We start from the raw sequence: 8,935 nt of genomic DNA, 5'->3' as shown, positions 1-8,935 counted from the left end.
GAGTTTTCCGGTGTTCAGACCGAAGTGGTATTCAGACCAGTTTTCCGGTGTTCAGACCGAGGCGGTATCCAGACCGAAGTGGCGTTCAGGCCGATTTTCCGATTTTCAGATCGAAGAAGTTTCCGACGATCAGGTCGAAGTACTTTTTTCCGGTGTTCAGACCGAAGTGGTATTCAGACCAGCTTTCCGGTATCCAGACCGAAGTGGTATTCAGACCAGTTTTCCGGTGTTCAGACTGAGGCGGTATCCAGACCGAAGTGGCGTTCAGGCCGATTTTCCGGTATCCAGACCGAAGTGGCAGTCAGGCCAATTTTCCGGTATCCAGACCGAAGTGGCGTTCAGGCCGATTTTCCGGTATCCAGACCGAAGTGGTATTCAGGCCAGTTTTCCGGTGTTCAGACCGAGGCGGTATCCAGACCAAGGTGGTGTGCAGACCACGAAAATGAAAAAAAGAAAAAAGAAGAAGAAAATTTCGGGGTTCAAGAAAAGCATAAAAAGAAAAAAATAATAATCCCGAGCGGATGAGTGGTGTTCAGGCCGTGGTTATCCCTGCGTTACCATTTATTTTGGTATCCAGGTCGACGTTGCTATTTCGGTGATCAGGCCGACTTTCTCCGTACCAGACGGATTTTTGTTTCGAGATTGTGTTCTTCGCCGATTCTGACAGGCAATGTTAATTATTTTCCCATTAGAGTGCAAATTGTTCGTTTGTTCTTGGTATTCAATCACTCTTCATCCTGATCATCTGAAAGCCGAGGCTATTCATATCGACAGGTTCACAGTGGATTGAATAGGGGCAACTGTAACACCTCAAAATTTGCCCTCTTCTCTTGGGACTAGTTTAACATATTGCATATCATTTTTAGGTCATTAGGCATTGCATATTGCATATCCTGTGGTTACATTGTGCAAGTCATCCTCTTAAGTCTTGGTCAGAAGATGGTGAGGTTATGTGCAAGCTAGGGTGTCATTGGACTGGTCATTGATCATCTGAGGATGTGAAGGTCCAAATTAGGGTTTTGTGGTTCTCAAGGAGATTGGTCTTTATCTTGGTTGAAATGATACATCATCATCATCATGGTCTTGATATCATCCAGAAGATTCAAGAAGATTGAGCAGATTCCTTGAGATTAGGGTTTTGACCACTGGTCAACCCTAATCAATTGCATTGAGCCAATCAGGGCATGGCAAGGAGATGGGGTCTATGATGGATATGAGGATCATTTCATGGTTATATGGAGCTTATTGAGGCTAGGGTTTCATCCTTGAGCCATTTCATCAGGGAATTGGGGCTCAGATTGATCAGTACATTGCCAGATTCATCTATCAGTTGAAAAAGTCAATTGTGGTCAACTGTGCTTGATTTTATGGATTTGGAGGTAGGAGAGAGTTGGATACACTTCATTCATGTTGGAACAAGTGTTATTTGACATGTCAAAGCTCAAGAATGGAGAAAATAAAGTCAGAACAAAAATTGCCAAAAATAGAAAGTGACTTGTAATGGAAGTTTCCAAAAATGGAAAGTTTTTGACCACAAAATTACATGTCCAAGAAAGCTTCAAATGAAAATTTGTTCAACATGAAAGTTGTAGATCTTGCTCTCACCTTTCCAAAAAGTCCAAGAACTTGAAATTCCCATGTATGGTTGGCAAGTTATGGTCCATTCATTTTCCAAAATGACCCATAATCAAAGTGGCATAACTTTCACATGGAGTGTCCAAATTGAGTGATCTTTTATGAGCAAACTCCATTTCACATGTACTTTCATGGTGCATAATTGAAATTCATCAAAAATGGTCAATGCAAAAGGTCAATTTTCAAGTGTACAATTAAAGATCCAAGGGCAAAATGGTCCAAGTTGAGAAATAAGAGGAATTTTGGAATGGGAGTTTTTGCAACACATCACATATGCCAATTAGAAATGGTTTGAATTGTCACGAGTGTTCAAGGTGCAATATTTGGCTAGGCCATTTTTGAACTATCATTTAAAATGCAAAATTTGGCATGACATATGGAAAATGAATTGTACAAGGCCAATCAACATGGGATCAAAGCCAACACATCACAAATGATAATTAGAAGATGTCTGAGCTGTCATACAGCTGTCATGAGCCCTTATGTGAAATGGCATTTTTGCCCTTGCACTTGAAAATGACATTACACTAATCAAATTCATTTTGTTAATTGGTGATTAAGGAGGTGATTAGAGTGAAGTATTTAAGCCTAATTATAACTGAAATGTTGATGACAATCACAATTCTCAAGGTGTAACCACTTTTCCCTCCATTTTTCTCCAAAACTCATCAAAAACCTTCATCACATTTTTGGCCAAAACTCCATCAATTCTCAATGAAATTGCAAGATTCTTGATGATTCATGCTCTACAAACCATAAGCTTGGACTGTTTCATCGAATTGGTGCAAGAAAGCTTCTGAATCTCCACTGTTCAAAGTGTGCTCATCAATGGCAAATTGAGATTTCTTTCACTTGGATCAACATTGAGCTTAGCTACGAGTTCCATTCACCTTCCTAAAGCTTCTTCTTCATCTGTTTTTGGTAATTGCGCGCAAAAGCTTCAAGAACAACCACTGCCATCACTTTAAGGTTAGTTTTCGAATCTTATGGTTTCTTGAATTGAGACATGCTTATTGTAGTTCGTGCAACGTAGAACAACATGATGCTCTTAGTTTTTGGAATGATTAACTATTGAATGAGATATATTGATTGGAAGTTTGATGTGTGTTTACATTTCCGCTCGATCCGTGAGATATAGTAGAAATTAGGAGATTTCGTTAGCATATCTTGAATGTACGTTGGAAGAGGAAGAGAACGGTATAAGATTTGCGCATTTTGGTTGAGGATTGATCAAAACCGAGTTTGGAGGTGATGAACACTTGAACACGCGGTGAAGGAGAAGAATTCTGGAAAATCCTGTTGTTTGATCCGTCAATTCGCAGGGCAATGTTCAAAAGCTATTTCCCGCGGAAGCTGAGCCAACCACAGCGTGACAACACATTAATGAGGCTGTGTCGTTTTGGCCTTGGAATCGTTATTTACAAAATCGCCATTGGACTTAATAAATCATTTTAATTCATTCTAAATAATTATCACATGATTTAACAAACTTACAAAAATCATAAAATATTCATTTCTAATCCAAAATTAGTGAGGCTTTTTTTGATAGATTCATAATTTTCTCTAGTTTTTTATAGGCATGATAACACAAGTTGTGCTTGGAGAAATTTTGACCTTGCCTATTGATCTTTGACTTGTGTGCATATTTTGTATGTTTCACCATATCTATCATGAAATGCTCATACTTTTAAATAAATGAATGAAATTTTTTGTGCTTGTTCTGGACATCTTGATGGTGATTTTCATGTGTGGTTTGTGAATTTTGGATACTTGGTGATGGAGATATGATTTTTTGAAGTAAGGTGTGACAATTTGTGTCACACCAAGCTAGGTCAACTTTCTGATTTTATTTGCATGACCTAGGATTGTTGAATTGCTCCAATTTTTTGCATGAATGATCATTGATATGTCAAGATAACATGTGATTTTTGCTGGAATTTTTGGTTGCATTTTTCTAATTGATTGATAATTTTCTTCTCTGTATGCTCATTTGGTAACATTGTGTGATACATGTTGGCATTTTGCTTGTGAAATTCTCATAGTGTATTGGATGAAGATGAAATTTGATATGTGGATTGTAGACACATTATAGGACATCATAGTTTCTATCCCATTCATTTCTTAATTGTTGTCACTGTTTTATGAATTATTGAAGTTGATGCTTATGTTGATGTCTTGAATTTGGTTACATAATCTTGTTTGGATTTCTTGATTTTCATTGACCTACTTTCTTTTGTCCAATTGAGCTGAAAATTGACATGCTATACCTTGAATGTGTCCTGTTTAAGTGTGAATTATTTGAGGATTTTTGGAATTGTTTTGGTATGCTTTTGATTGAGGTCATTCTGTTTGGACTTTTGGTGTTGTATTTGACCTAATTTGACATGTTTTGGTCATGAAATGATAATGGTGAATGATATGAGCATGGGACCAATTGCATTTGCTTTTGAATGGTTTTAATTTGATTTTGGATTGGTTTGGCTTGCTGTTTAGATTTTTTTCTCCCATTTGGACCCTAGGCTTGGCCTAGTGGTCTAGTTTCTCACATTTGGTGTGGATTTTCAGGATGAAATGCACAATGCTTAAGGAGATTGCTTCAAGGCAATTTGAATTGAGTTTGGTTGATGTTTATAAACTAACTTGACTTTGTTTTGTAGGTTGTGATGCTTGAGCTTAGGCTTATAGCTTGCACTTGTGTGCATTAACTTGTGTTGTCTGTATAGATTAACATTTGCTATTTACTGTTGGTTTGTCTGAGTACTGATGATACTTGATTGATTTCAGGTACATTTAGTTGCTTACAGTTCTTTAAGAACTTGCTTGCTGCTGCTTGGTTTTTAAACCACTTGAGGTAGGATTTCTATTCTCCATGTAGTCTGGGAGACCCGGCCTGTTACTTGGCCGAGCAAATGTCTGAAGTCCTCCTTAAGAGGCGATGTTTGTGATTGTTTAATATTGTGCCTAAGCAGGTAAAGTCCTTGATTAAGGCAATTGGTGGAAGCCAAGGGATATGCAATCTATCCCCCACTATTCTGTTGAGTCGTCCCTCTGCTCACACGGCTGTGTGTTGATGCATTGGGGCACAAACCCAAGATCTTGTACTTTGTACAATCGAGTCAGAGTCTTGAGCGTAGAAGGGTCCCTCCATTCTGGACCCACGCTCCTTTGTCTGAAGCTCTCCCTGGTCAGGGATAAGAGCTGTGAAGTCTAATCTTCACTCACCTTTCATCTACTTCACCTTGGCCTCGCAATGGCAAGGTTAAGAGCGAATACTACCCATGTACAGATGACTTGCTTCGGCAGTCAAACCCATTGTTTGAGCCTCACTTGACTGGTTATAGTGTGTGCTTTGTGAATATTTGTTTGCTCTGTTTGCTTGTATGCTTGTATGCTTGCTTTCTTCCTGGATAGGATTAGCTTGCAGTTGTGCAAGTAGGTAGAAACCTCAACGTAGGGCAATGATGCATGACAACACTAGGCTCGAGTCCAGCTCCCTGGTAGTGTGTCTTCCCTTGGTTTCTGGCTAGATTTTCTCCCCCTTTGGGGGGAACTACATCGCCCTGATCCTTGTTCCAGACGAGGTATGTAGGCAGGAGGCCGTGCGAGGTCTCTCCGGGCACTTTTTTTCCTTTTTGTGTGTGTTTGCTTGTTAAAGCTTGTGTGTCAGGATATGGATGTAAGCCCAGCGATTGGCTGTCCGTATCCTGATTGTGTTTGATTGTGCTTGTTGTGTGCTTAGAAGTCGGTGTAAGTCCATCAGGTGGCATCTGGGTTCCAGTGTGTGTGTGTTTTGGTTCGGATGCTGATGTAAGCCCAGTGATTGGCATTCAGGCTCCATGTTTGCCTGTTTGGGTGGTTGTCTTGTTTGGCGTGCGTGAGCCGAACTACAGTAGCTCTGATTCTCGTTCCAGACGAGATATGTAGGCATAGGATGCGATGTCCTATCGAGCTCCCTTCTTCTTAACCCCACCTGCGTTGTCTTCGGTGTGTGCGTGTGATGTTTTAGCAACCTTTTCTTTCTTTTAGGACGTGGATCCCGTCGAGTACGACGGACGTGAGGGGTGCTAATACCTTCCCCTTGCGTAACCGACTCCCTTACCCTTTCTCTTTGGTCCCGAGACCATGCTTTTTCCAGGTTTCTCTGAGCGTTTCCTTTCCCTATTTTGGGATAAATAACGCGCAGTGGCGGCTCTGTTTGTGTTTTTGTTTTAGCCCGCCGGTTGTTTTTCGCGGATGCGACAGGAAGGCACACAAGATACCTAAATGAAGTAGGGCTTCCAAGACAAACAAACTTCAATCTCTTGATGAATTCTTGATCAAAGTGACAAATAAAGAACATGGGGATCCATATATGATTCCTATAATTAATGTAGACCTTTGTTAACTTGATCCTTTACACTGAGGGTCTCAAACCCTAGTTGTGAGCTTGATGATGCACAGGTGGATGCACACACTATCTACAAAAGAAATAAAACTATACTAGACATATTTTTGGTATTTTGGTTAGTTAAACAAAGAGAAAAGAAAGTATGATACAATCACAAATGCTTGGTGATCTCTCCCAATGCAAACCCAATGAATGATAGGTGAGGAGGATACCGAGGTGTGATCCCAATGCCAATGCAAGTCATGATATGGCATGAGGTATCTTAGGGTCAAAATTGGGGTCTTACAAACTCTAATTAGCTCAAGGCCATATTGATAGGTACTAACTCACAAACTAAGGGTTAATAACACATTCCACGTTTATGATCATAAATCTCCTTCCTATATAAACCAATTCGCATCATGTCATTATGCTTAGGCCTAACTTACCCATCTAATTTTTCGTCCTTTTTCATTCAGGCGCAATCACATTAAGCATGTTATTTGTTCATACACGGAAAACGACCTTGTTAGTGACCATGATCCATATTATGTCAATAATTTTGGTGCATATGCAATTTTCTTAGAGGTTTCGCAGTCGTTAGGCTAAATGACCGGGTGAGGATCACCTAACTTAGAAGGAAGATTTCTTTTTCTATTTCCTACTTTTCCAAAAAAAAAAATCTTTTTATTTTTCTTTAATATGGGATCGTTCACTTATTTGCATCGGTCCGCTTACTCGATGGTAATTCATATGGTGTTGTCTGCCAGGATAAACTACTCAAAGACTTATTTAGGGGCGAGGTTTCAAGGCCATGTCATAACAAGTATTAAAATAGATATCTATAATTAGGAGACCTACGGTGTTAAAATTTATGGCTCGTGAAATGAAAGAATTAATAAACAGCAGAAAAACCAACATAAAGACTCGACAAGACATGAATTGACTGTTGGTGTAAGCCCTAGAGGCCAATACTTTTGGTACTTGTATCGAATAATAAAAGGCTTTTCTTTATTACGTTTGTTTAATAAAGTCCCTAGAATAGCTAGTCCGTTTAATGTATTAAGTGTGACTTAATCATGAGAACACATTAAACATGAGGACATTATTCTGAAAGTATCCGTAGTCGAGCTTTAGTGTGAAGTGGGATAACATTAAAGCATTTAGACTATTATGTTTGTAGACTGATGATCACATCTCATGGATCATGGATAAAGAGTTATCAAGTCTTAAACATAGGTATGAATATTAGGAGTAATATTTATACCGGATTGACCCGCAATGAGAATACTATATAGAAAGTTATGCAAAGTGTCATAAGTTATTCTCATGGTGATAATAGTGCATTCCACTCTTCAACCTGAAACCACTATGGACCCTAGATGTAGAGTCGAGTGCTTTATTGTTGATTCAACGTTGTCCGTAACTGGATAACCATAAAGACAGTTGATGGATACTCCACGAAGCATGCTGAGGGACATGAGTGACCTAGATGGAATTTGCCCATCCTGCATAACATGATAAATGTCTATGGGCCCAATATTGAACTGGACAAGGATGACACGGTCTATGCCTTGTTTCAATATAGACATAAGGGCAAAAGGGTAATTATACACATAAGTATTATCACAGAAGGTTTTGTCAGATCACATGACATTTTCGTATCTTGGGTAGCGGTGATGTGTTGCTAGATACCGCTCACTGTTCATTATGTTAAATGCGTGATTTAATATAATTGCCAACGTCACGAAAACCTACAGGGTCACACACAAAGGACGGATTGATGAGAGATAGAGTAACTAAGGAATACCGTAAGGTACGGTGCCCTTAAGTGAATTATAGAACATCGTAAGGTACGGTGTACTTGAGTAGAATACGAAATATGGTAAGGTACCATGGGCTTAAGTGATTTTGGGCATATTATAAGATATGGGCCAAAATACACTTAAGTGGGCCTTTTAGCTTGAAGCCCACACAAGTGGTTCTATAAATAGAACCCTTGTGCAAAAGCATTGATTGCGGTTGCATTATTTTCGTTTTCTCTCTCTCTCTCTCACTCAAAGCCTTCATTCGTACCAGCTAGCACTGAGATTGAAGGAATCCGTTCGTGTGGACTGAGTAGAGACGTTGTCATCGTTCAACGTTCGTCATCGCTTCGTGGATCTGCATCAAAGGTTTTGATCGTCACAAGAGATCTGCACCAAAGGTTTCAATCGTCACAAGAGGTAAATATTCTATCACTGATCATGACCATTCGTAAGGATCTCTAAAGGAGAAAATTTTAATTTCCGCTGCGTTTTGGACCGCAATTCTCCTTCATTGACATAACTGACAAACTAAATAGTGAATAAAAATCCTTATAAATAAAACAAAAATAATAAATCTAGCTAAAAATGAAAGTAAATAAGAAAAATGAAAACAGTAAGGTTCCTCTCCCACACTTAAACCTAACATTGTCCTCAATGTTTCGATAAAAGGTAAAAGAAAGGAATGGAAAAACCTAGAGGAGATACTACTGATGGCCTCCACTGCCCTCTTCTAACTGGTCTGAATGTCGGGGATGACGGCTTCAGCTCTGGTGGCATGAACTCTGGGAGATATGGAGCTGTTGGACTCGTGTTGAGAGTAAGGCGTTGGATGCCTGTAAACTCTAGGGGTTCCCTATCATGGACGACTAGTTATCATGCACAAGGGCTAGGTCCCGTGCATGTGGAGCTTGCAGACGCATCTGTTGGACCGTCATGGTGGCTTGGGCTTCCGTCGTTGATCTTAGGGAGTGATTTGTTTGGCATTGTTATTCCTGCATGAACTCCATCATATCCTGTTGTTGTTCATACATGGCATAAAAAAATCCATCACGCTCTGCTTCACGTGCCATTTGATCCCATTACATATTCTTAGTGTAAGCAAAACCAGAAGAGGTACCTGGAAAAG

The sequence above is a fragment of the Lathyrus oleraceus genome, chromosome 6, assembly GCF_024323335.1.
Source record: "Lathyrus oleraceus cultivar Zhongwan6 chromosome 6, CAAS_Psat_ZW6_1.0, whole genome shotgun sequence".
Lineage (NCBI taxonomy): Eukaryota > Viridiplantae > Streptophyta > Magnoliopsida > Fabales > Fabaceae > Lathyrus > Lathyrus oleraceus.
This window is presented reverse-complemented; position numbering follows the sequence as displayed.